The following is a 20,745-nucleotide window of genomic DNA, read 5'->3' on the forward strand; positions in this document are numbered from 1 at the left end:
TTTCTTTCTTTCTTTCTTTCTTTCTTTCTTTCTTTCTTTCTTTCTTTCTTTCCTTCTTTCTTTCTTTCTTTCTTTCTATATTTATTTATATTTTTATTATTTTTTTAAATTTACATCCAAGTTAGTTAGCATATAGTGCAATAATGATTTCAGAAGTAGAATCCAGTGATTCATCCCCTACATATAACACCCAGTGCTCATCCCAGCAAGTGTCCTCCTCAATGCCCCTTGCCCATTTAGCCCATCCCCCACCCACAACCCTCCAGCAACCCTCAGTTTGTTCTCTTATGTTTTGTCCCCTCCCTGTTTTTATATTATTTTTGCTTTTCTTCCCTTTTGTTCATCTGTTTTGTATCTTAAATTCCACATATGAGTGAAGTCATTCTGTGACTAATTTCCATAATACACTCTAGTTCCATCCATGTTGTTGCAAATGGCAAGATTTCATTCTTTCTAAATGCCGAATAATATTCCATTGTATATATAGACCACATCTTCTTTATCCATTCATCCACCAATGGACATTTGGGCTCTTTTCATACTTTGGCTATTGTCGATAGCATTTCTGTAAACATTGGGGGGGGGGTGTGCCCCTTCGAAACAGCATACCTGTATCTTTTGGATAAATACCTAGTAGTGCAATATGTGGGTCGTAGGGTAGTTCTATTTTTAATTTTTTGAGGAACCTCCGTATGGTTTTCCAGAGTGGCTGCATCAGTTTGCATTCCCACTGAATTGGACTTCTTAAAGGATAATAGTAAAAAAAAAAAAAAAAAAGAAAGAAAGAAAACAAAAGAAAATTATGAATCAGATGCAGTTATGAAATAAATACATGTCAAAGATTTGACTTAACTCATTATTTAATGAAGGATCTGGAAAAGATGTTACAATCAGTTCAAAGGAAAACCCAAAGACCAAATATCTAAGCCTATCAAAAACGTTGACATACATTTTCTCAATACACACAAAGCTGGCTTATTAAGAGGTGTGGGGGAGTGGGGTTGTCAATAGAAGCTTCACCTAACAGCATTTATTTGCACATCTAAAGACAATAATTATTTGCATTATTATCAGCTTTCTACAAATTAACATATATCTCTTCAGCAGTGTAAAACAGCTCAAAAACTATAGAAGGCAGAAACCCCATAGAATCTGGTAAGTGGGAAGGGTATGCTTAGAACAATGCGGTTTTCTATTTCCCGATAATCTTTTCGCCCATTTAGAAGTATCCTACTATTGGCCTTCTTCGTTGTTGTAAGATACTAAAGAAAGTTTAATGTATGCTCATAACAAAATTATCTGAAAATTTTTCGTATACGCTTGGCTTCTAACGTTGGTTGCTGATGTGGGAAAGTGAGGCAGGAATCTTGAAAGTATGAAAGTAAGTAATTTTCACTGAATCCTCATGTTTTTAGTATGACACCCCATTCTTTTTGTTGTTGTTAATTTTTTTTTTTAAGTTTATCTTTTTATTTTGAGGAAAAGAGCAAGCAGGATAGGGGCAGAGAGAGAGAGAGGGAGACAGAGAATCCCAAGCAGGTTCCACACTGTCAGTGCAGAGCCTGATGTGGGGCTCGATCTCATGAACCAGGAGGTCATGACCTGAGCTCAAATCAAGAGTCAGATTCTCAACTGACTGTGCCACCCAGGTTCCCTAGTTCCCAGGTTCCCTAGTATGGCACCCTTATTCTTAACTAGACAAGGTATCTTCTACTTTATTGTCTCCAGGGAATCAATCCTAAACCTTCTGCAGGGTTGGCAGCTAGGAAGGAAGTCAGGTGGTCCAACTGCTTCTGAAATAGACTTTTAACCAGTTATTCTGCTTTTCGTCCCAACTTTACCCCTGCTTCTTGAGGTACCTGGTGCTTTCAATTCTTGAGGCTTTTGGTGGTTTTGTAGGGCAAACCAGGCTTGCTTTTGGCCTGTCCTTTGATAGATGAAGAAGAGTCTGCTAAGTCAGTTCCCACTATCCGTCTGCTTTCCAGCTTCCAAAATGTTAGTGATTTTATCTCCTGTTCTCTAAGAGACTGACTATACAAACAGAAAATAGCCAGGTCTCATATGACAGTAGAACTCTGACCCATGACTTCTACAGCAACCACCAGCCTGGGAAGCCAAACCACAGCTTCTGAATCAAACAGCCCAGAATGGTTAGAGCTTGTTGATGGGTCTGCTTCTTTATATTTTGCCCCTACTTCCAACACAGGACCAACCAGAGAAAGCCAAACCAATCACATAAGAAGCCTGGCTTCTAGTCAGCCCATCTCCAGTTTCCCCATTACAATGGCCACCAACCATATCTGAAGCTGCCCCTGTTTTCATTATAAAAGTTTCCCACTTGTCTGCCTGCCTTTGAGTCTTTGCCAATTGCGAGTGATGGTGGCCGACTCTCTGCTAGGTTTACTCTCATTTTGGTCGTCTACTTTTTCTATATCTTTTTTACCTTGAAGTTTTGTTTTTTCCCCGTTTTTACTTATTTTTTATTTTTTTAAATTTTTTAATATTTATTTATTTTTGAGAGAAAGAGAGAGCACGAGCTGGGGAGGGGCAGAGAGAGAGAGAGGGAGACATAGAATCCGAAGCAGGCTCCAGGCTCTGAGCTGTCAGCACAGAGCCCGATGCGGGGCTTGAACCCATGAACCATGAGATCATGACTTGAGCTGAAGTTGGACACTTAACCGACTGAGCCACCCGGGCGCCCCTTGTTTTCAAAGAGAGATTTCAGTAGGAAGTAGAGTTACATGTGGCTCACTCCATCATCTTAAACTGGCATTCTCTTTGTGTGTGTGTGTGTGTGTGTGTGTGTGTGTGTGTGTGGGTGTGGGTGTGTGTGTCTGTGTGTCTGTGTCTGTGTTTCTGACTTAGATGTCAGGAATCCACTTTTACCCTCCAGCTTCAGAAGGTCCACACATAACATTTGCTTTTCTTCTTGCAAACATGGATACAAAATTCAACACCCATTCAAAGTCCTCCAAAGAATCTACTGGAACTAAAACATTAGAGGATGGTACACAATTGACTTTCCTGAGCCTTACCTATGAGAGACAGAGGATGAGGTTACATTATGTGTACACATCCCACACCAAAGAACTTAAACTCAACTCCCCAAATGCTTTAAACGTTTCTTTCTCCCTCAAAGATGTCTTTCTCTTTCTCCCAGGAAGCTGGGAGCCTTGCTGACTCCTCCCTTTATCTCTGATTGCTCCCTGAATTTTCTAATTCCTCACTCTTTTACCCTAGGAAGCAGTTCAGCTCAACCTCCATGAGCACCACTCACTACAAAACAAAAGGAATGCTGATTCACCAGCCTTTCAACCCCTATTGTTAGGTGAACTTGTCCCATGGCAGTGAGAGTCTCACCCTCGTTTCATTTTATTTCATTAAAAAAATATATTTATTTATTTTGAGAGAGAGAGAGCCCGAGCACAAGGAGGGGTGCAGACAGAGAGAGGGAGAGAAGAGAATCCCAAGCAGGCTCTGTGGTGACAGCTTGGGGTGCTATCACACAAATTGTGAGATCATCACCTGAGCCAAAATCAAGAGTTGAACACTTAGGGATGCCTTGGTGGCTCAGTCAGTTAAGCATCTGACTTCAGCTCAGGTCAGGATCTTATGGTTCGATCTCATGGTTCGTGAGTTCGAGCCCTGCTTTGGGCTCTGTGCTGACAGGCTCAGAGTCTGGAGCCTGCTTCAGATTCTGTGTCTCCCTCTCTCTCTGCCCCTCTCCCACTTGCACTCTGTCTCTCTCTCTCAAAAATAAATGAGCATTAAAATAATAATAATAAAAAAAGAGTTGGATGCTTAACTGACTGATACACCAGGTGCCCCAGTCTTACCCTTATTTTAAAGGGTCTTCATGAATTTCTTCTTTTCCAAGAAGTAGTTTCAGTCTAGCTCTTTAGAAGAGAGAAAAAATTTCCATACATCTCTAAACCACCAAAAAAAGGATACCTTTTCTCATTTGATAACAAATCGTCTTTTTGTCTTTCCAACTAGCTTGTAAGCTTCTTGAGTGCATAGCTACATATTTTTATAATCTGTATAGTACCTAATAATATTACAAAAGTTTATAGAAGGGATCAGTGGACAGAAAGGATAGATAGAATTTTGATGGAAGGAAATAAGATTTTCAGAAAGAGCCTCTTTAGTGGTTCCTCTAAGCTTTGACCTTTATCTCCAACACACTAAACAAATCCAATAAAGGTGTTTTGTTTTCACCTTTATTGTGTATCTTCAAGACTGGGCCCTGTATTCAACAGGGTTTTTGTTTGTTTGTTTGTTTGTTTGTTTTTAAGATGTTATTTTTAAGTAATCTCTACATCCAATGTGGGGCTCAAACTCACAACCCCAAGATCAAGAGCTGCATGTTCTACTGACTGAGCCAGCCAGTTTTAGTCAACTTGTGTGGTATGCATTCAGTATTAATACCTTTCATTTCATGTATCAGTTAGGGATCGGGTTTCATTGCTGGTAACAAAGACTTCACTGTAGTGGCTTAAAAAATTAGTTTATTTTTGGGGGCACCTGGGTGGCTCAGTGGGTTAAATGTCTGACTTGGGCTCAGGTCATGATCTCACAGTTGATGAGTTCCAGCCCTGTGTCCGGCTCTGTGCTGACAGCTCGGAGCCTGGAGCCTGCTTCGGATTCTGTGTCTCCCTCTCTCTCTCTGCCCCTCCCTCACTCATGTTCTCTTTCTTTCTCTCTCTCTCTCTTAAAAAATAAACATTAAAATTTCTTTTGTAAAAATTAGTTTATTTTCTAATGTAAAAGAAGTCTAGAGGTAGGTAGTTCAGGGTTAATATGGAAACCATAGAAGGCATCAAGGATCCAGGTTTCTTCTCTCTCTCCACCCCACCCTCCTAGGCACCTGGCTTCCATCTTCAAAGTGCCACTGTGGTGGCAGAGAGCTGTTGGAGCCCCAGCTATCAAGTCCTAGTCTTAGCAAGAAATAAGTGGAAGGCTAACAACAAAAAGGCCTGTGACAGTTGTCTGTCCCCTTTTTAAGAACTACTGAAAGTCTAGGGGCACCTGGGTGGCTCAGTCGATTGAGTGTCTGATCTCAGCTCAGGTCATGATCTTGGGCCCGTGGGTTTGAGCACCACACCACACAGGTTGTCGGCGGGGAGCCTGCTACAAGTCCTCTGTCCCCCTTTCTCTCCACCTACCCTGCTCACGCTCTCTCTCAAAAATAAATAAACACTAAAAAAAAAAAAAAAAAAAAAAAGAACTACTGAGAGTCTAGTGCAAAAACTTTTGTTTAGACCTTACTGGCCAGAACTTAATCACATGGCCATATCCATTACCAATGAAGACAGAAAAGAAATTTTGGGGAAATGCAATTTAAGTGCATTTTTAAATGCAATTAAAAAAAATTTTTTAAGACACATTTATTCAACATCATGATCAGACTATTACATTTAGCAATCAATAGCATGGGCACAAAAAAACAATCTACGTTAAAACCATTTGTTGGAATGCTTTACACTTTCCATAGAACAGAAACTAAAATAACCTGTTACACAATTAGTCACAAATACAGTCTTGAGTTTTTTGCCCATACACATGAGTATTGTCTAAAACATGTCTTCTTTGTAGCAGTTAGGCCCTGCCACCACTATGCTTGGCTGAGTTCACAAATCTGTTGTAACCTGTAGCTTCCCTGTCACTTCTCTGGCTCTCCTCTCCTGCTAAGCTTTGTTTCCTGGCCGTAATTAAAACCTTCTGCCACCACCATAGCCACTGCTGCTGGAACCACCGTAGCCACCTTGGTTTCATGGTTTGACAAAGTACTGGCCTCCACCACCATAGGGGCCAGGGCTTCTGCCTCCAAAATGTCCTCCTTTCATGGGTCCAAAATTTGAAGATTCATTGTTGTAATTGCCAAAATCATTATAGCTTTCACCACCTCCAAAGTTGCTTCCATCGTTACCAGATCTGTTAGAGCCATCCCCACTGCCACCATATCCACTACCCCTTTGACTGCCACCAAAGCTACCTCACCCACTGAAGCTTCCTCCATGACCAAAGTTATTCCCACCAAAACCACCTCCATGACCACCACCAAAGTTTCCAGAGCCACTCTGACCTCTTTGGCTGGATGAAGCACTAGCCATCTCTTTCTTAGATAGAGTTCTCCTGACTTCACAATTGTGACCATTCACGGTATGGTATTTTTGAATGACAATCTTGTCTATAGAGTCATGGTCATCAAATGTTATAAAAGCAAACCTCTCTTTTTGCCACTGCCTCAGTTAGTCATGATTTCAGTCACTCCAATTTTCCCATACTGTTCAAAATAATCTCTTGGATGATGTTCTTAAATTTTTTTTTAACATTTACTTATTTTTGAGAGACAGAGAGAGACAGGGCATGAGTTGGGGAGGGACAGAGAGAGGGAGACACAGAATCTGAAGCAGGCTTCAGGCTCTGAGCTGTGAGTACAGAGCCCGACACAAGGCTCGAACTCACAAACTGCGAGATCATGCCCTGAGCTGCAGTCGGACGCCCAACCAACTGAGCCACCCAGGCACCCCTCTTGGATGATGTTCTTCAGTGTCTTCTTCAATGCCACCAACAAAAATCTTTTTCACAGTTAAGTGGGCACCAGGTCTTTGAGAATCTTCTCTGGAGACAGCCCTCTTTGGTTCCACAACTCTTCCATCTACCTTGTGTGGCCTTGCACTCATGGCTGCATCCACCTCTTCCACAGTGGCATACATGACGAACCCAAACACCTCTGGAGTGCTTGGTGTTTGGATCTCTCATAACCACACAGTCCGTAAGCATTCCCCATTGCTCAAAATGGCTCCTCAGACTCTAACCGGTTGTTTCAAAGCTCAAACCTCCGATGAAAAGCTTCGGTAGCTGTTCAGGCTCTTTGGGAGACTCTGACTTAAGACATGACAGTGGTGGGAGGGAAGGCTTTAATGATGCTTCCTCAGCAGTGTCCACGGGCAGAAAGCTTAAATGTATTTTTTAAATGCCCCCTGACTTTTGCTACTAGGCAGAGGGGAGAATGGAGATATTGGGTAGGCCACTGGCATTTCCTGCCATCGTTCCTCTTGAATTTTCTGTCTATGACATCCCAGGGTTTGGAATTAAGTTGTCCTCAAAATCAATGAATAAATGAATAAAGCATTTTTAGAAATGCAGCTCATGGCACAATATTCTAAATCAAGCAGCTCATGGCACAATATTCTAAAATGAATTGACTTTATTTCTAGGACAGTTTTAGGTTTACAGAAAATTTGAACAGAAACTAGAGTGTTCCCATACACGACTCCCCCCACCTCAATACACACATACACATACAGTTCCCCCTACTATTAAATTTTGCACTGGTGTGGTACATTTGTTTCAACTGACTAACCAATATTGATAAATTATTACCAACTAAAGAATAGAGTTTATTTTAGTGTTTTCCCTTTGTGTTGCACAATTCTATATGGGTTTTGATACATGCATAATGTCATGTATCCCCCATTACAGTATCATACAGAATAGTTTCACTGCCCTAAAAAATCCTCTGTGCTCCACCTATGCACCCCTCCTTTCCTCCCCAGGAATGCCTAGCAAACATTGATCTTTTTACTTTTGCGACAGTTTTGCCTTTTTTATAATGTCATATAGTTGGAAACATACAGTATGTACCCTTCTCAGACTGGCCTCATTCACTTAGCAATATGCACTTAAGATTCCTCTATGTCTTTTTGTGGCTTGATAGCTCATTTCTTTTTATTGCTGAATAACATCCCACTGTATGGATGTGCCACAGTTTGGTTATACATTCACCTATCGAAGAACGTCTTGGTTGCCTTCAATTTATGACTAAAGCTGCTATAAACATTTGTGTGTAGGTTTCTGTGTGGACTTAAGTTTTCACTCATTTGAGCAAAAACCTAGGAGCATGATTTCTGGATCATATAGTAAAACTATATTTAGCTTTGTAAAAAAACTGACAAAATATCTTTAGAAGTGGCTGCACCATTTTGCATTCCCACCAGTAATGAATGAAAGTTCCTGTTGCTCCATATCCTCATCACCATTTGGTGTTATCAGTGTTTGAATTTTAGCCATTCTAAAATGATTTAGCCATTCAATGAGATGATGTTATCTAATTGTTGTTGAGAGAGACAGAGAGAGACAGAGAGGAAGAGGGGCAGAGGGAGAGGGAGAGAGAGGAAGAGGGGCAGAGGGAGAGAGAGAGAATCTTAATCTCAACACAGAGCCTGATGTGGGACTTGATCCCATGACCTTGGGATGATGACCTGAGCAGAAATCATGAGTCTGACGCTCAACTGATTGATCCACCCAGGCGCCCCTCTAATTGTTGTTTTAATTTACAATTTCCTAGTAACATATAATGTTGAACATCTTTTCATCTGCTTATTTGGATAGCCTATATCTTATTCAGTGAGGTGTCTATTCAAATCTTTTGATCACTTAATTTTTTCATTTTTTATTTTTGAGAGAGAGAGAGAGAGCACAAGGGTGAGTGAGGGGCAGAGAGAGAGGGAGAGAGAGAATCCTGAAGGGGTCGAGCTCACCTGATATGGGGTTCAAACTCACAAACTATGAGACCATGACCTGAGCTGAAGTGGGACACTTAACCAACTGAGCCATCCAGGAGCCCCACTTTTGGTCACTTTTTAATTGGGTTGTTGAGTTTCAAAATTTCCTTGTATATTCTGGGTAATAGTCTTTTATTAGATAAGTGTTTGCAGATGTATCCTCTCAATCTGTGGCCTATCTTTTCATTCTCTTGTCTAATCATTTTTTTGGCATAAAGTTGTTCATCATATTTTGCAGTTTCTTAAATCTCTGCTTATTTTATATCCCCCCTTAAATAAACATTATTTATTTGTTGCTACTTCTCTTTTATCTAGATCAATCTCACAGGAACTTGTTTTATTAGTCTTTTCAAATATCTAACTTTAGTTCTTTTGTTCATCTATCACATCTTTTTCTATTTTATTAATTTATTCTCTGATCTTTATCTTCTTCCTTCCTACTATTTTGGATTTATGTTTTTTGTTTCTTCTACTGTATTAGGATGATCACTTATATATTTAATTTTTAGTTTTTCTTATTTTAGAGTGTAAAAGCATATAAGGTTATTAATTTGCCTGCATCCTATAAATTTTCATATATAGTATTTTTATTACCTCTGAAATCTATTATTATAACTTTATTTCCACTGGGATTTTTTTTTTGATCTTTCAGTTATTAAGATTTTTTAAAATCTTCAAATATATAGAGTTTTAAAAATAATTTTGTTATTGACTTCTAGCTTAATTGTACTAAGATCAGAGAATGAGATCTGTATGATAGCAATTTTATGCAATTTGTAGTAAATTGCTCAATGGCCTAAATAAAAGTTAATTTTCTTAAGTCTTCTTTGTAAGTTTTGTTTTGTTTGTTTTTTTGTTGCTGCTTCATTGTCCTTTATTTTTTTTTTAATTACTTTATTTAAATTCAAGTTAGTTAACAATGTTCTATTAGTTTCAGGAGTAGAACCCAGTGATTTGTCACTTACATATGACACCCAGTGCTCATTCCAACAAGTGCCCTCCTTAATGGCATCACCCATTTAGCCCATCCCCTTCCTGATAAGTTTTAAAAGTATTTGTGTTCTCAAAATGCTGGATGCAGGGTTCTATACGTGTTCCTTAGAAACTGTTAATTAATGGTGTTGGAGATACTCCAGCAATGACTGGTGATTCTTGGATATATTTACCTATGTAGATGTTATTGACTGAATGTTTTGTGTCTTCTCAAAATTCATATGCTGCAAACTAACTTCCAGTATAATGATATCAGGAGGTGGGGACTTTGGGAGGTGATTAGGTCATGGGAGTGGAACCTCATGAATGAGATTAGTGACTTATAAAAGAGGCCCACAAGAGCTCCTTATCTCTTGGCCAAGTGAGGGCACAATGAAAAGACAGCAGTCTATAAACTAGGTGGCAGGCACTCACCAGACAAAAAAAAGCTGTCAGCACCTTGATCATGGACTTCCCTGCCCCAAAACTATGAGAAATAAATTTCTGGTTTTTTTTTTCAATGTTTATTTATTTTTGAGAGACAAAGCATGAGCAGGGGAGGGGCAGAGAGAAAGGAAGACAGAGAATCCGAAGCAGGCTTCAGGCTCTGAGCTGTCAGCACAGAACCTGACACAGGGCTCAAACTCCCAAATGGTGAGATCATGACCTGAGCTGAAGTTGGACACGTAACAGACTAAGCCACCCAGGCACCCCTAAATTCCTATTGTTTATAAGCCACCTAGTCAATGGCATTGTGTTACAATAGTCCACACAGACTAAGACAAAGAATGAGGTACTAAAAAGCTGACTGGGAATCCTTTATGCACAGATGGGGCTTGTTGGGTTGGAACTTCAATGTAGGACCCAGACAATTTATTATGGTGTAGGGGAGGAAAATTTGTTTCCTCTACCCTTCTAGATTCTTCTAGCTGGTCTATTAATTAAACTGACATAAGACAGATTAACAGAAGAAAACAAATTGGGAGTCCTATAAGAATGAGACCCAAGGACAAGTCAGGCAATTGAGGCTTAAATGCCATCTTAAGTTAAAGAATAGAATAGAATAGAATAGAATAGAATAGAATAGAATAGAATAGAATAGTATAGAATAGGCCTGGGGATTCAAATGGGAGGAGGGGAACTCCCAGGACAATAAGAAGAGCAGGTATTTGGTAATTAGATATTTGCCCTGCCGTACATTAAAAGTTATTAAAAGTTATCTCTGGTAATAAGTCTCTTTCTGAGCCAGACCCCCATTTTAAATTCTTTATGTAGTTAAAAGACAGGTAAAACTTTTCCTTAAACCTGTTGGGTCTTAATTGCCTTTAGTTCAAAATAATCCACATGTCAAAATGGCATATGTTGGTGTCATGTATTCTGCTCCTCCTCAATGGGATTCCTCAAATGTCAATATTCTGTCATTCCAATCAAATTTATGTCTTATAAAATTACACTGAGATTTGTCTGCTATTAACTCCATTCCTATTCTTATTTTTAAATTCTTTTTTAATGTTTATTTATTTTTGAGAGAGACAGAGACAGAATGCAAGTGGGTTGGAGCAGAGAGAGAGGAGACAAAGAATCTGAAGGAGGCTCCAGGCTCCGAGCTGTCAGCACAGAGCCCGATGTGGGGCTCGAACTCACGAGCTATGAGATCATGACCTGAGCCGAAGTCGGATGCTTAACCAACTGAGCCACCCAGGTGCCCCTCTCCATTCCTATTCTTTTTCTTCTTTGGGTTTATAAACTTTTCACTCCTTTACTTTCATTTAAAAAAAAAAAAACTTTTTATTGAAGTGTATATGCATCCAGGAAAGTGTCCACAAATATGTAACGTGAACACACACGTAAACCAGCACTCAGATTAAGAAACAGAACGTTATCAGCACTTCGTGAGCCTCCTCATGCTCTCTTCCAGAGTCATTACTCTACGTTGACTTCTAACAACATGGATATTTGGGTAGTTTCCAGTTTAGGGCCGTTGCCAACATGAGTATGGGTTTTTTTGTATATGTCTGTTCAGTGAACATATGTACACATTTTTGTTGGGCTTATACCTAGGAGTGAAACTGTTGGGACAGAGGCTATGCATATATTTAGCTTTAGTTGATCCTGCCAAACAGTTTAACAAAGTGATGGTACCATTTATTTACCCTCAGAAGCATATGAGAGCTCTGGTTGCTCCACAACCTTGTCAATCCTTGGCGTTTTGTGTCTTTTTCATTTTAGTCTTTCTGGTGGGTATGGTCTCTCATTGTGGTTTTAATTTGCATTTCCTTTTAACTTTTTTGTTTGTTATTTTAGATGTTTCTGGATGGAGCAGATTAAAATGCAGGGAGTTAATCCTCTACATCTGCCATAAATTTCCCCCTTATGGGTACTTACCTAAAGGAACTTAGAACTTCTTTTCCTTTACAGGAGGCAATATAATCTAGAGAATGAGGGCAACATGCTTTGTAAGAAGATATACTGAGGTTTGATTCACAGCTCCAATGCTTACTTGCTGCCACCCTGAGAAATTTATTTAACCTTTCTCCATTTTATGTAAAATGTCACTGATAATAGTACTGTTTCAGGAGGTTGTTGTGAGAATCAAATGAGATAAAATACATAAAACAATTTGCAAAGTTTCTAGCACAGTGCATGTACACAGTCAACAATGGCATCTATTATTGTACTTTACGTTGTTTATGCACATCGCATTTCTCCTTCTGTTACACATTCTATGACAAAATAACAACACAGAGCACACATTAGCTTCTTCAAATAGTTGCTGATAAAGACCGGTTGAATGAATGATTTTAAATATAAACACAAGGTATTGTGGTTATTGTTATACAAGATGGCGTAATTACTGTAATGGCAATGGTAGAAAATGCACTGCTTCTCAGGAATACATTATTTAAACAAGTGTCTGTCTTATTTACCTTTATCATTTAACAGTTAAGAAAATTAGAGCAGTAGAGAAGCATTACTGGAGCTAATTAGTAATAACAATTAGATGTTCCATATTGCATTTGAGAGGGTTCCAGAGGCCACTCCTTTCAAAACCCAAATCAAAACAAACAAAAATACCACCCCAGAAACAAAAACACAAATACCCTTTTCTGAAGAGACGATAAGCCTTTCCAATTTTAACAGATCCTTTGTTCAGCACTGGAGAAACTGGGGCGGGCACAGCTGCCCTAGCAGCTACCGTACAATATGGCGTCGCCCATTTGTACACACCGGCTGGGATTACATCCTCCTAGCCCGTCGCAGGACCGGAAGTGGCTTCGGCCCTAGTGGATCCGGGTGGGTGCGCGCAGGTGGCGGTGGAGGGTTCCAGTTCTTCAGCGTGAGGTGCCGCAGGTGTTCGGTTTGGGTCCCGGTGGCAGGTGAGTGAGGATCAGGGACCCGCGAGGCCTTTCACCCGCCTCTGCGAGGGAAGGAGGGGGTTTCCAGTGCCGATTGAGGGGAAGGGTTGTGGAGCCGGCGATGTCACTGTCTGCGGGGGCGACTTATTGCGCGGACCCCGCCGTCCCCAAGCGACTTGGCCCAGCCCTTCCTTCTTCCCCTAACCGGCGCGGCCTCCTCGCTCCCCTGCCCCGCGACGGTTCAGCACCCAGGTGTGCGACGAGGGCTCTCGTCCCGGGCCGCGGCCACCCACGCGCCCTCTCGAACTCCCTTCGTCTCTCTTTAGGAGCACGTACCAAACCTTCATGGTTTCTAGACCCAGTCAGCTCAAAAGGAGGCACCGCCCACAGCACCTGGCAACTCCTTGGGCGCCGCTGCGTGTTCCACGCGGCCACAGTGACAGTTTCTCCCCGAGGTTCGTGGGGACCTGCCCCCGCCTCTGCTGTTACCACCCCTTTCCTCCCAGACCACACCCGCTGCTCTGGGCCTTGCTGGGAGCCACCTCTTTTCTCGCATCCCTGGGATCAAAACTAGAACCCTAGTGGTTAGTGCACAATTGATCCTTGCTCATTAAAAGAAAAGCAAACCCAGCCCTTTCTAAGCTTTTGATATACTGATTGGACGCAAACTCTCTTAGGTGCCCATGCCTTGGAAACATTACATTACTTTTACCGCATTTTAAAAATTGTATTACATGGTTAGAAGGAACCTCCCGGGAAGATTTTGTTAATTATCAGAATTAGGAAGTGCGGGAGACAAGCAGTTTATTGGGGGAAGTAATGATTGGTTTTGGTCAAGTTCAGTTAGTTTTAAAAAATGTATTTATTCTTTTATATTTATTTTAGTTGCAGTCCATGCATACGGTCCTAAAAAAAAATCATGTAAGAAATTTAAAATGGATATTTGATCTCTTTCCATCTCCATCTTCTTTAATTTCTTAGCCCTAAAGTAAGAACTGTTACCGGTTTGGGATGTGTGTGTGTGTTTTTCTCTTTCTTTACATTTATTGACAAGTGTTTGTTCATATAAGTTACATGCATGTCAGATTTCATGTTAAATTTTTACTGACATACTTTACAAATACAGCATATTGTACCTATTCAGCAACTTGACTTTTTATACTTAAAAATGGGCCTTGGAACTTTTTATTTGTCCCTATGTAGAGAGACCTACCTTATTCTACTTGCTCTGTAAATTCCATGGTATATTAAGATTTCACAGGGGCGCCTGGGTGGCGCAGTCGGTTAAGCGTCCGACTTCAGCCAGGTCACGATCTCGCGGTCCGGGAGTTCGAGCCCCGCGTCAGGCTCTGGGCTGATGGCTCAGAGCCTGGAGCCTGTTTCTGATTCGGTGTCTCCCTCTCTCTCTGCCCCTCCCCCGTTCATGCTCTGTCTCTCTCTGTCCCAAAAATAAAACGTTGAAAAAGAAGAAAAAAAAAATAAAAAAAAAATAAAAAAAAAAAGATTTCACAGTATGAGAAGTTCCATAGATTGTTTACAGTTAGACACAGTGAGGCAGAGAACATCCTTCCAAATGTGTCTGTGTGCCCATGTGAACATTTCAAACCTGCAGATTGAATTGCTGGGTGGGAGGGTGTGGACATCTAAGGCTAAACTGCCCACCACCAGTGTATAATGATGTCTGTTTCCCTAGCTCTTTTAAACATGTGATGCTATCAATCTTTTTCATTTTTGCCCATCTAGTGGGTGAAAAATGATTCTAATTGGTGTTTTAATTTGTACTTACCTAGTTACCAGTGAGACTGGGAATCTTTTCATGATTGTTGGCTATTTGCATTTCCTGTTTCAAGAAATGTCTCGTTTTTATTGTTTTTTTTTTAATATGTGGTAGAGTTTTATGTATTCTGGATATCAATCTTTTGTCATTTATATCTGTTTTAAGTATTTATTCCTAACTTAGTGCTTTTTTAATGTTTATTCTTGCCTTTTAACTATATGGCACTTTGTCGAACCATAGACATTTGAACGTATCTGTCTTTCACTATGTGTATTTTGTATTTTGTGGCTCTCATTCCCTATCTGAGTGGTTCTCCAGTGGGAGATATTTTGCCTTCCAGGGACCATTTGGCAATGTGAGGAGACGTTTTTTTGGTTGTCTAACGGGGGTCATCTACTGAGCGGAAACTACAGATGCTGCTAAACATCTTACAATACACAGGAAAGCCCTCCATAACAAAGAATTGTTCTGGACTAAAATGTCAATGGTATTGAGGTTGAAGAGCCCTGTTTTACCCTAAGGCACATCAGGGTTTTCTCTCTCTCTTTCTCTCTCTCTTTTTTTTAATGTTTATTTTTGTGAGAGACATAGTGCAAGCGGGGGAGAGGCAGAGAGAGAGGGAGACACAGAATCCGAAGCAGGTTCCAGGCTCTGAGCTGTCAGCTCAGAACCCAGTGCGGAGCTTCAACTCGTGAACCATGAGATCATGACCTAAGCTGAAGTCAGATGCTCAACTGACTAGGCCACCCAGGTGCCCCTAGGTTTTCCTCTTATGAGTATATTCTCTTCTATAAATTCTTGTATGTTTGAGTTTTTCTTTAATTCCTCACACACATCCAGTGTGTATGTGTGTGTGTGTGTGAATGGTGAGTGCATAATTATCATTTTCCCAACAGTATCACTCTGAATATTAAATCTATCCTTGACCCATTAATCTAAAATGTCACGTTTATCATTTACTACTTTCTCACACCCACAGTCTGTTTCTGGACTCCCTTCTGCTTTGTGACCTGGTTTTCTGTTTTGCAGGACCAATTCCACAGTATCCTATGTTCAATACATATTTTGATATCTAGTGGGATAAATACTCCCTTATATTATTACTGTCATTTTATTGAAACTCATATACTTTTTCAGCTCACATACTCATTTAAAAAACATTTGTGGGGCTAATCTTAGAATTTCTTTTCCTGACTTTTAGAATTAGCTTGTCAAGTTTTTTTTTAAATGGCTTTATTGAGATGTAATTTATATAACTCATTGTTTAAAGTATACACTTCAGTGGTTTTTTTGTGTGTGTATTCACAGTTGTGCAGCCATCACCACAATCTAATTTTGGAACATTTTCGTCACCCCAAAAAGAAACCTGTGCCAGTTATCAGTCATTCCCCATTTCATTCCCCAGTACCTGAGCCCTAGGCAACCACTAATCTTTCTGCCTTTATAGATCTGAATATTTTGTATAAATGGAATCATACAATTTGTGGTATCTTGTGACAGGCTTTTTTCACTCAGCATAATGTTTTGAAGTCTCATCCATGTTGTGGAATGTATCAGTACTCATCAGGTTTTTTTTACCCCTGAATAGAATTCCATCCTATGGTGTGTTTGTTTCCTAGGGCTACAGTAACAAAGTAACACAAACTGGGTAGCTTAAACTAACACAAATGTATTCTCTCACAGTTCTGGAGGCTAGAAAGTCCAAAACCAAGGTGTAAGGAAGGCTACTCTGTCTCTGAGGCTCAGGGGGAGAATCTTTCTTGCCTCTTCTTAGCTTCTGGTAGTTGCTAGCAATCCTTGGCATTCCTTGGCCTGCTTCTGTCTTCACATGGTCTTCTTCCCTGAGCGTCTGTCTTTACATGCTAAATCTCTCTGTGGGAGCCTGTTTCTGTGTCTCTTCTCCATTTAAGGACACCAGTCCTATTGGATTAAAGGCCCACACTACTCCAGTATGACCTCGTTTTAACTTGATTATGTGTGCAAAGACCTAATTTTCAATAAAGTCACATTCACAGGTACCCCTGGGACGTCAACATATCTTTTTCAGGGGCACAATTCAACCCATAACTTTATGGAAATGGTATATTTTATTTATCCACATCAGCTGAAGGACATATACACTGTTTCCACTTTTTGGCTATTATGAATAATGCCCTTAAGTATGTTTTCATTCTTCTTGGGTATATACCTAGCAGTGGAATTGCTGGATCATATGGCATCCCTATTTTTTTTTTAATATTGTTATTTATTTTTGAAGGAGAGAGAGAGAGAGACACAGAGCATGAGTGGGGGAGGAGCAGAGAGAGGGAGACACAGAATCCGAAGCAGGCTCCAGGCTCTGAGCTGTCAGCACAGAGCCTGACACGGGGCTCGAACCCACGAACCGTGAGATCATGACCTGAGCTGAAGTCGCTTAATTGACTGAGCCACCCAGGTGCCCCAAGCATCCCTATGTTTAACCATTTGAGGAACTGCCAGACTGTTTTTCAAAGCAGCTGCACCATTTTATATTCCTACCAGCAATGTGCGAGCATTCTAATTTCTCCATATTATTGCTAGCACTTATTATCTGTCTTTTTTATTAGAGCCATTCTAGTGGGTGTGAAGTGGTATCTCATTGTGGTTTTGATTTGTATTTCCACAATAGCTTTTCAAGTGCTTATTGTCCATATGTATGTCTTCTTTGAAGAAATGTCTGTTCAGATCCTTGCCTGTTTTTAACCGATTTGTCTTTTTTTATTATTGAATTGTAAGAGTTCTTTATATATTTGAGATACATGCTTTTGCCAGATATATGCTTTGCAAATATTTTCTCCCATCCTAGGGTTGTCTTTTCATTCTCTTGATGGTCAATTCATTTTTTAAAGAGTTTTCAAAAATTAGGTTGGCATTGCATTTATATGTTATTTTGAATATTTCTGTGAAACAATCTTCTCCTTATGAAAAAAAGTAGTTATAGTACTTTTTGCAGAAAGTTGATGAAAGGATTACATGAGCAATGTATACTTGATTGTGTATAATATGTGGTACTTAGCACACGATACATGCTCTGCATATGATAGCTACTATAATATATCTCTGCTCCTCCAGTCTTCTATATCTTCAGTAAAGTTTTCTATTTTTCTTCATATCAATCTTGCACATTTCTTTTGAGTTTATGCCTAGGGGTGTGTGTGTGTGTGTGTGTGTGTGTGTGGTTGTTTTGTGTGTTGTTTTTAAAAAGTGTATGTTGCTATTATGAGTGAATTTTTTCTTTATATTCTTATAGTGGGTTTGGAAAGCTATTGATTTTATATTCATCGAACTTTCAAAATGATAAGTTGTAAAATTTATGACTTTTCTCCTTATGTAGGTGATACTAATGCAGCCATTCTGTTAGGATACATGGTTCCTTTTTTTTTCTTTCTTTCTTTCTCTTTTTCTGTTTGTTTTTCTTTTTAATGTAAGCTCTACCTCCAGTATGAGGCTTGAACTCATGGCCCCGAGATCAAGAGTCGTATGCTCTTCACGTGACTGGGTCAGCCAGGTGCCACCCCCCACCCCCACCATGGCCCTTTTTCGTTCTGCCTTCTTCTGCACTGATTTGGATCTTCTTCCCTTCCCAGATCACTGTTGAGTCTCCCAGAGGTCTTCCTGTCTCTTGCCTTACTCTTTTCCAGTCTAGTACCGACACAGCCACCATGGTGTTCTTTGAAATATGAGTCTGATGCTGACACTCCCCTTATAAGTCTGTTACTGGCTCTCCATTACCCATGAGGTTTTATCTTGTAAGGTAATTTTAGGGCCCTCATGACTCAACCTGTATCTACTCATTCCAGCATCATCTGTCTCTGTTTCCTTATATGTACATTATGCTCTGGCACAGCACTGCCCAAATATAATATGAGCCCCATAAATAAAGTTTTCTAGTAGCCACATTCAAAATGTAAAAAGAAATAAAGCGAACTTAATTTAATAACATGTTTTATTTAACCTAGTACGTCCAACTGTTATTTCAGCATACATATGAAAAAGCAATGTAGAAGTCATGTAAATAGAAATTATAATAGAAGTTCCTAGGGGTGGGAGAGATGGAATGGGAAGTTGTTGTTTAATGTGTACAGCGTTTGTGTTTGGGACGATGAAGAAGTTCTAGAAATGAATAGTAGTGATGCTGCTCAACACTGTGAAACGTAGTTAATGCCCCTGAGTCATACACTTCAAAAATGGTTAAAATGGTAAATTTTGTGTTAAGTATATTTTACTAAAATAAAAAAGGTCCACCTTAAAAACTCGGTGTGAAAATTGTCAATAACATACTTTTACTTTTTTTGTACTGAGCCTTCACAATTCTGTATTTTACACTAACAGTACATGTTAAATTTGCTTGAACCTTTTCACCTATACTGCGCTGCTCTGTGCCTTCTGTGTCCTCGCACACGCTGGGCCCCCTGCCCGGAGTGCCTGTCTGCTGTCTGCGTGTGCACCTGGGCAGTGTGTGCTCATTTTTAACACCAGCACCAATCTCAGATGCCCTCTCTCCCAGCGAGTGTTTCTGTTGATAATACCCGCACTCCTTCCTTTTGGCCATCCCCGTGCTGTGTGTGCTTCTGTTGTTGGTGCTCTCTCACTGCATGGCAACTTGCTCACCACGTGAATGTCTCCTTTTCTGAATCCTGCATTTCTGGAAGCGGACGGTGCCTTTTAACTCTTTTTACCTAGAGTCCGGCGCAATGTGTGGCTTCCTGAAAGTGCTACATACACGTTTGCTGAACGAATCCTTTGGCCGGGAAAAAACCTGCACAAAACCTCTCCGTGTAAAAATGGGTTTATACGTTTTTTGAATGTTGTCAAGAGTTCCCTCCTGCTTGCTCCTTCCAATTTCCCTGTGAGGTCTTTCTTTTACGTGGGCCACACATGACAAAGAATAAGTCGGGAATCTTACCATATGCCTGGGAACTTCATATCTGAGGGAGTCCTTCTCAATGGAAGCAAATCAGTAATATTTTGTAAAGCTTTTTCTACTTTAATGTCACCTTATTTTAATGTCATGAAATACGGAGATAGTGTGAAATGCAAAAGAAAATGAAAAAAATGAGAAAAAAACACGTGAGAAGATGTTATTTTCTTTGAAAACAAAAATTCACTTATCTATACAAAATGATGTTTAAATTGAGAGGGAATGCACAATCAGGATGCAGATTGGTCTCAGAGGATGAAACATTTGGACATTTGGCTGAAACAAACAAGATGAAATTTGAAAGAAATGTAGGGGCGCCTGGGTGGCGCAGTCGGTTAAGCGTCCGACTTCAGCCAGGTCACGATCTCACGGCCCATGAGTTCGAGCCCCGCGACGGGCTCTGGGCTGATGGCTCAGAGCCTGGAGCCTGTTTCTGATTCTGTGTCTCCCTCTCTCTCTGCCCCTCCCCCGCTCATGCTCTGTCTCTCTCTGTCCCAAAAATAAATAAACGTTGAAAAAAAAAAAAAAAAGAAAGAAATGTAAAGTTTTGGATTTCAGTGCAAAATATAAATCATAAATATATGAAGTGGGGAACTCGTTTTGGTATCTGTGAATTTTAATTTACCACAAGCTTTATGTGACCCACCATTGGGTTTCTTGTACTCAAAAACAAATCATTTGGTACAGCATCCATAAAATATAGGGCCCAGACCCTAGGAAGTAATAGTACCAGTGTCATTCACACCAGTTGGACCCTATCTCAAGTACTGAGTGCTGACCTGGGTGCCACATTTAAAGAGATCCATTGACAAACTTGGAGGTGTTCAGAGGTATCTGCCCACAACGATGACCTTCCCAGGTCACTGGAAGGCTGCTTAGATTAAGAAGAATGTTCTAAGGGGAGTCCTAAGGGCTGTCTTCACGTATTTCACAAGCTCTGAGGAGGGAGTAAACACTGTCGTCACTGCAGAGGCTGGACTGAACATCAAAGAGAGCAATTTCTAAGTAGGGAACTTTTGCAAAATACAAGGACTTTCAACAAAAACTCCCCTTAAGGTACTGAACTCTGTTCCTAGAAGGATTCAGGTAGAGACCAGGTCAAGATCTGTTAAGACTAGCACGGAAAGGATT

General features: G+C 40.3%; 1 protein-coding gene, 1 long non-coding RNA gene and 1 pseudogene across 4 annotated transcripts in view; 1 reads left to right on the forward strand and 2 right to left on the reverse strand.

Annotated features, from left to right (window-relative positions):
• Positions 1–20,745, forward strand: part of EXD2 (exonuclease 3'-5' domain containing 2) — an 86,913-nt gene that overhangs the window by 23,377 nt on the left and 42,791 nt on the right. Inside the window, exon 1 of one of the 3 annotated variants that reach the window (XM_040477518.1) lies at positions 12,798–12,919. The exons of 1 other annotated variant lie outside the window; for it this stretch is intronic. The gene's annotated coding sequence lies outside the window, so the exon portion shown is untranslated. Of the gene's footprint in view, positions 1–12,797; positions 12,920–20,745 lie in introns of those variants that run through there. One more of the 3 variants, XM_040477519.1, reaches the window with a different exon arrangement.
• LOC121032392 (heterogeneous nuclear ribonucleoprotein A1-like) lies at positions 5,730–6,310 on the reverse strand (annotated as a pseudogene).
• Positions 6,568–12,296, reverse strand: LOC121031969 (uncharacterized). The gene is made up of 3 exons (XR_005791014.1): positions 12,286–12,296; positions 6,887–6,891; positions 6,568–6,652 (listed from the first exon to the last, which is right to left on the reverse strand). It is a non-coding gene; the product is annotated as an uncharacterized LOC121031969 (long non-coding RNA).

The sequence above is a fragment of the Herpailurus yagouaroundi genome, unplaced genomic scaffold, assembly GCF_014898765.1.
Source record: "Herpailurus yagouaroundi ecotype Mexico unplaced genomic scaffold, PumYag 141, whole genome shotgun sequence".
In the NCBI taxonomy this organism is placed as follows: Eukaryota; Metazoa; Chordata; class Mammalia; order Carnivora; family Felidae; genus Herpailurus; species Herpailurus yagouaroundi.